A 7,650-nucleotide genomic window follows, 5' to 3' on the forward strand; every position below is an offset into this window, starting at 1 on the left:
ACAAAACAAATGTTTCGGGTCTGGAATACACAGTCTGGAAGTGTGGTGGAGGGAGGTTCAATTGAGGCATTCAAAAGGACAATAGATGATTACTTAAATAGGAACAATGTGCACGAGTACGGGGAAAAGGCAGGGGAACAGCATTAAGTCACGCTGCTCACTTGTAGAGTTGGTGCAGACACGATGGGCCAAATGGCCTCCTTTTGCGCTTTAACCATTCTGTGATTCAGTGATATTTAATTAGCACATTTATCAATGAGTAACCACTTACTATTTGTGTCTTCATAATTAACATTTCAGAAACCACACCCTAGATGCCACTTTTCGTCACCTCAGCAGTGAATCATGCAACCTTGGGTGTTAGTAAATGTGTGGCAATGTTTTTGTTTTCTTTTATCCTTTCTGAAATTGTCATTCAGGAACAGAACAAAGTGCGACTAGTTTCCAACCTTGCTCTCATATACTTCCATGGCCTTGTCCCTCCTCTAACCATCTCCAATTTTACAACCGTCCGAGATCTCTTCCCTTCTTTAATTCTGGCCTTTTATACATCACATGTGGCTGTGTCACATTTTAAGACCATAAGACACTTCGGCCATTCGGCCCACCGAGTCTGCTCTGCCATTCATTCACGGCTGATATTTTTCTCATCCCCATTCTCCTGCCTTCTCCCCATAACCCCTGATCCCCTTATTAATCAAGAACCTACCTATCTCTATTTCAAAGACACTCAGTGATTTGGCCTCCACAACCTTCTGCGGCAAAGAGTTCCACAGATTCACCACCCTCTGGCTGAAAAATTCCTCCTCATCTCAGTTTTAAAGGATTGTCCCTTTAGTCTGAGATTGTGTCCTCTGCTTCTAGTTTTTCCTGTAAGTGGAAACATCCTCTTCATGTTCACTCTATCCAGGCCTTGCAGTATCCTGTAAGTTTCAATAAGACCCCCCCTCATCCTTCTAAACTCCAACAAGTACAGACCCAGAGTCCTCAACCGTTCATCATATGGCAAGCTCTTCATTCCAGGGATCATTCTTGTGAACCTCCTCTGGACCCTTTCCAAGGTCAGCACATCCTTCCTTAGATACGGGGCCCAAATTCGCTCACAATACTCAAAAGAGTCTCTGATGAGCCATATACAGCTTCAGAAGTACATCCCTGGTCTTTTATTTTAGCTCTCTCGATATGAATGCTAGTGTTGCATTTGCCTTCCTAACTGCCGACTGAACCTGCACATTAACCTTAAGCAAAAATCGTTAACAAGGACTCCCAAGTCCCTTCGTGCTTCTGATTTCCGAAGCATTTCCCCATTTATAAAACAGTCTATGCCGCCATTCTACCGTCCAAAGTGCATAACCTCACATTGTCCACATTATATTCCACCTGCCACTTCTTTCCCCACTCACCTAGCATATCCGAATCCTTATGCAGCCTGCCTGCTTCCTCAATGCTACCTGTTCCTCCACAGATCTTTGTATCATCTGCAAATTTAGCAAGTGTCTTCAGTTCCTTCTTCCACATCATTAATGTATATTGTGAAAAGTTGTGGTCCCAGCACAGACCCCTGAGGCACAGCACTAGTCACCGGCTGCCATCCTGAAAAAGACCCCTTTATCCCCACTCTCTGCCTTCTGCCAGTCAGCCAATCCTCTATCCATGCCAGGATCTTTCCCTTAACACCATGGGCTCTTAACCTATTTAACAGTCTCCTATGTGGCACCTTGTCAAAGGACTTCTGCAAATCTAATTAAATCACATCCACTGGTTCTCCTTTGTCGAACTTCCTTGTTACTCCCTCAATGAACTCTGACAGATTTATCAGACATGACCTCCCTTTGACAAAGCCGTGCTGACTCAGTCCCATTTTATCATGCACTTCCAATTACTCCGCGATCTTATCTTTAATAATGGACTCTAAAATCTTACCAATGACCGAAGTCAGGCTAACCGGCCTATAATGTCCCGTCTTCTACCTCCCTCCCTTCTTAAACAGTGGTGTTACATTAGCCACTTTCCAGTCCTCTGGGACCCTTCCTGCCTCCAGGTGATTCCTGAAAGATCACCATCAATGCCTCCACAATCTCCTCAGCTATCTCCTTCAGAACCCTGGGGTGTAGTCCAGGTGATTTATCCACCTTCAGACCTTTCAGTTTCCCAAGATCCTTCTCCTTAGTGATGGTCACTGTTTGATAACAATCTTGTTAAGCACCTTGCAACATTTTGCTTTGTCAAATTAGTGTCATCTAACTCATCAAGCCTATTCATAAGGACAACACTATCAGGTCACCCCACAGCCTCCGTTCAACTGGAGCACGATGGCACAGAGGTTAGCACTTCTGCCTCACAGTGCTAGGGACCTGGGTTCAATTCTGGCCTCAGGTGTGTGGAATTTTCAGGTTTTCCCCGTCCCTGCGTGAGTTTCCTAAGGGTGCTCTGGCTTCCTCCCACAGCCCAACAATGTGCTGGTTAGATGGATTGACCATGCTAAATTGCCCCTTAGTGTCCAACGATTTGTAGGTTAGGTGGGGTTATGGGGGTGGGGAGTGAGCCTAGATAAGGTGCTCTTTTGAAGGGTTGGTGCAGACTCAATGGGCTGAATGGCCTCCGTCTGCACTGTGGAGTCTCAGGTTTTCCTGACATGTTTATCCTTTCAGTTCTGATATCCTGTTTGTGAATCTGTTTTTACCTCACATGAAATCTTGTACTATATAATATTATAATAGTGGCAGCCATGGCTGAAACCCCCATAATGAAATATCAGAGATCGAACCTCTAACCAACCTATTTTGGATCTGTAAGGTTCATATCAGAGTGTCGCTGGCTAGGCCAGCGCTTATTGCCCGGTCCTATTTATCTTTGAGAAAGTGCTGAAGAGTTGCCTACTTGAACCACTCAATATGTGTGGTGTAGGTACTCCCACAATGCTGTTAGGGAGGGAGTTCCAGGTTTTTGATCCAGAGACGGTAGTATACTACCAAATCAGGATACCTGGAGGGGATCTTTCAGGTGTTGACGTTCCCATGCAGTCTTCTAGGTGGTCAGCGCCGGCCCTAGGGTTGCTGGCGCCCCGGGCAAGCTGAACTTCGGCGCCCTTGGGGGGGGGCGGGGCCGAGGGGGGGGGGGGGCGGGGGGGGGGGCGGGGCCGGGGGGGGGGGGGGGGGCGGGCCGAGAGGGGGCGGGGCCGAGGGGGGGGGGGGCGGGCCGAGATGGGGGCGGGGCCGAGAGGGGGCGGGGCCGAGGGGGGCGGACCCAGGGGGGGGGCGGACCCGAGGGGGGGGGGGGGAGGGGGGGCGGACCCGAGGGGGGGGCGGGGCGGGGGGGGCGGACCCGAGGGGGGGGCGGGGCGGGCGGACCCGAGGGGGGGGGCGGGGCGGGCGGACCCGAGGGGGGGGGGGAGCGGACCGAGCGGGCGAGCGGACCGAGCGGGGGGGGGGCGGACCGAGGGGACGGACCGAGGGGACGGACCGGGGGGACGGACCGGGGGGGGGAGTGCGGCCACCCTGGGGGAGTGCAGCCACCCTGGGGGAGTGCGGCCACCGCGCATGCGCTGGTTGGCGCCGGCCCAACTGCGCATGCGCGGGACCCGAGTCTGGCGCCCCCTAGCACATGGCGCCCCGGGCAACAGCCCGAGTTGCCGGTGCCTTGAGCCGGCCCTGCAGGTGGTAGTGGTCGCTGGTTTGGATAGTGCTGTCAAAGGATCCTTGATGAGTTGGTGTCATGCATCTTAGAATCATAGAATCCCTACAGTGCAGAAGGAGGCCATTCAGCCCATCAAGTCTGCACCGACCCTCTGAAAGAGCACTCCACACAAATCCACTTAGCTGCCCTAGCCCAATAAGTCCTTAACCTAACCTGCACATCCGTGGATAATAAGGGGCAATTTAGCATGGCCAATCCACCTAACCTGCACATCTTTGGACTGTGGGAGGAAACCGGAGCACCCAGAGGAAACCCACGCACACCGGGGAGACGAGCAAACTTCACCCAAGACCGGAATTGAACTCGGGTCCCCGGCGCTATGAGGCAGCAGAGCTAACCACTGTGCCTTCTTGTAGATGGTAAACACCGCTGGCCGGGCTCACTGACAGACCGGGGGCAATTTTTGTTGTCATACCCGAACCCTCCAATGTATCCCCTTCATTTTATAGATCTGAGTAATAATTCTCGCTCCTGCCCTTTATTACAAGTGGAAATGATGCTGTGCCTGCACAAGGTGACTCACAGCAGGTATGACAAAGAACACAACACAATAAAGAGGCAGACACATCGGGAAGAGAGTAAGATAAATAACAGATTTCAGCTCAAATAATCCAGGGTATGGTCACCAGTCACAAAATGAAAACAGAAACTAGTGAAATAAATCTTTGTGAAGCAATTTTAATAAACAGACGCGAACAAAATAGTGAACCTGGTAGTATTGTGCAAGTCAAATAGTTCAAGGCTGAATCTTTAATGGAAAATCCAATTGTGTGTACGTTGACTCTCCTTTCACCCTTCCTCCCATGCTATCCACTACTCCCTGTCTACTGCTCTTTCCTCTCCAAGGTCCTTAAATGTACTGTTACGACCAGGTGAGGAGGGGCCACATGCCCCCCTCCCCCACCCTCTTCTCGCTTGAATGCAAGAGGCTTTTTAGTTTGAAGAGGCGTATTTACCAATTCAGTTGAGTATTTAACTGTTTACACGCTGTGATTAGAAAATAACGAATACAACAGGCTTTCTTGACTTGAACAAAGAAAGAGGTCAGCTTAATTATACTTAAACCAATTGAAGTAAAACAGTAAAACACGCACTGTTTGCGCGCACACACATAAAAATACAGTTTACAGAGTGGGGAATGATATGGATGATCGATCCGTTATTCTGGAGACACAGTTGGGGAGTCGAGTTCTTTCTTTAAATTACTTTAAAGTCTTCTGCACACGCAGAGAGAGTCAATCAATAACAGACAGGGCTCAAATGTTTGGAGGAGAGAGAGAGAGAGAGAGAGAAAAAGGACAAGAGTAAGGACCCCTCAGCTGCATGGCCTCAGTTCTGCTCAGAAAACATATCCTTAAAACGTACAGAGGGTTGGCTTGTCATAGTAACCACTCTCTCCACCTGGCCAGTAATTTAAGCATGATTGTATATTCCAAACTTTAAAAAAAAATTTAGATTAGGCAATTATTTTTTCCAATTAAGGGGCAATTTAGCGTGGCCAATCCACCTACTCTGCACATTTTTGGGTTGTGGGGGCGAAACCCACGCAGACACGGGGAGAATGTGCAAACTCCTCACGGACAGTGACCCAGAGCCGGGATCGAACCTGGGACCTCAGCGCCGTGAGGTGGTTGTGCTAACCATTAGGCCACTGTGCTGCCCGTATATTCCAAACTTGATTCGGCCCCCTCTTTGCCAGGTTCCCATTGTTCAAGCGATTAGGCTTTAATGGTTTGCCCTCATTCATAGAACATAGAAAAATACAGCACAGAACAGGCCCTTCGGCCCACGATGTTGTGCCGAACTTTATGAGTGTTTGGACATTGTGCTAATGGAGTAGGAAAAATGGTTAATTCACATTCCTCTGAAGTCATTGCGTTTGACGGTTATTTGGAGATATGGTGCCTCCATCTCAATGGGTAGGACTGTGGAATGTACAGCAATGCAAATTAGGTAGCCATCTTGGCTGGGATGAAGTCACTTTAGATTGTGACTTTAAAAGTGTTTTTTGCAAAAGTGCAATTCATGTTTCCAGCTGGTGGATTAAAACTCATTATTTAGCATAAAACATCTTTGTGATAGCAATGTTACTTCCAATATTCATGCTTATCGTTTCTGGAAATTCTGTTTTGCTTCCTCCAAAATGAAACAAGTTTTCAGCTGTCCTGTCGCACTGAAATGGCCCTAACCCTTCACAAACATCCCTCAATGCAACTTTGACATAGCAAGTGATGCAGCCTTTAACACCTCTCCTCCAATTCAAGCTCAGTGGGTCCGTCCTCGCACTATTCTAATCTTACCTATCCGATCAAAGCCACAGCATCTCTCACAATGGCTCAAAAGCAAATGACTGCGGACGCTGGAATCTGAAACCAAAAGAGAAAATGCTGGAAAATCTCAGCAGGTCTGGCAGCATCTGTAGGGAGAGAAAAGAGCTAATGTTTCAAGTCCAGGTGACCCTTTGTCAAAGTTCTCACAATGGCTTCTCTCCTTATACTTTCACACGAACAGTGATGTGACACAAGCTCTACCCAGGCTGCTTGTCAGACAATCGAACGAGAGGTCACGGATATAGGGAGAGAAGCGGTAGATTTGGAACTGAGATGAGGAGGAACTCCTTCTCGCAGAGGGTGGTGAATTTGTGGAACTCGCTGCCCAATAATGCGGTGGAATCTGAGTCATTAAATGGTTTTCAAGAAAGAGACAGATATATTTTTGATTTAAAAACGGGTTAAGGGATATGGGCAACAGGTGGGGAGATGGATTTGAGACCAGGAAGATATCAGCCATGATCTGATTGAATGGCGGAGCAGATCGAAGGACTGAATTGCCTACTTCTGCTTCTAATTCCTATGTTTCTATCCAGTTTTAGATGTGACACAATTTCTTCCATCTAAACGTTTGGTTGTGCTGTAGCTATCCACCACAGGCTCCTGTGCAAGTTCCCGATCGTCGTCATCTGCTTACTTCCCCTCCTTGGTCACTATCCCAGGTTGAACCAAACCCAGCATCTTGTTTGACCACATATTCACCAGCACAATGATTGCCTGCTACCACCTCCTCCTCATGATCAACAACCTCAGCACATCTGTGTATGGGAATAGTCATTAATGCCGAGGCCTCACGCGCTGCAATTTCCTCCATGTATTCTTCCACCTTTCCCACACTCTGTCCCCAGTCAAGGCTCATTTCTGGCCAAATTGTCAGACCTCCTAATGTTTCCTGCATTGGCTCAAAGGCTCATTTTCCTTTTGCCTGAGTGAAGTGCTGGGGGCAATGTTTGAAGTGAAAGATAGTAAATCATTACAAGGTGATGTTGGTTTCTTTTTCCTAAGGACTCAAAATAATTCTTTTTCTAAGCAAACCTCTAAGCAGACACTGGGTCGCCCCAGTGTCATAAACCCAAAACCTTCCGTGCTCGGTGGGCACTGTAGGGGTTGGATTGCTTTATCGACCCTATTTTCACATTTTGATTTAATGTTTTTAAGTTTCCGTTCCTTTTTTTATTTTTGGGAAGTGCTCCATTTGTGATTTTTAGAAGTGGCCCCTTTTAATTTATCATTTAGTTAATTTCTGTTGTTCTATTTAGTTGATTGATCCCAGAATACATCATAAACCCCAAAGCAAACAAAAGTGCATCTCATCTTCCGACTAGGCATGTTACAGCCCTTAGCAATCAACTCAACTTTAGACTGACGGGGCAGCACGGTGGCGCAGTGGTAAGCACTGCAATCTCACGGCGCCGAGGTCCCAGTTCGATCCCGGCTCTGGGTCACTGTCCGTGTGGAGTTTACACATTCTCCCCGTGTTTGCGTGGGTTTCACCCCCACAACCCAAAGATGTGCAGGGTCGGTGGATTGGCCACGCTAAATTGCCCCTTAATTGGAAAAAAAATGAATTGGGTACTCTAAATTAAAAAAAACTTTAGACTGTGACCTTTCTCTTACATCTTAA

This window comes from Scyliorhinus canicula, chromosome 15 (genome assembly GCF_902713615.1).
Source record: "Scyliorhinus canicula chromosome 15, sScyCan1.1, whole genome shotgun sequence".
In the NCBI taxonomy this organism is placed as follows: Eukaryota; Metazoa; Chordata; class Chondrichthyes; order Carcharhiniformes; family Scyliorhinidae; genus Scyliorhinus; species Scyliorhinus canicula.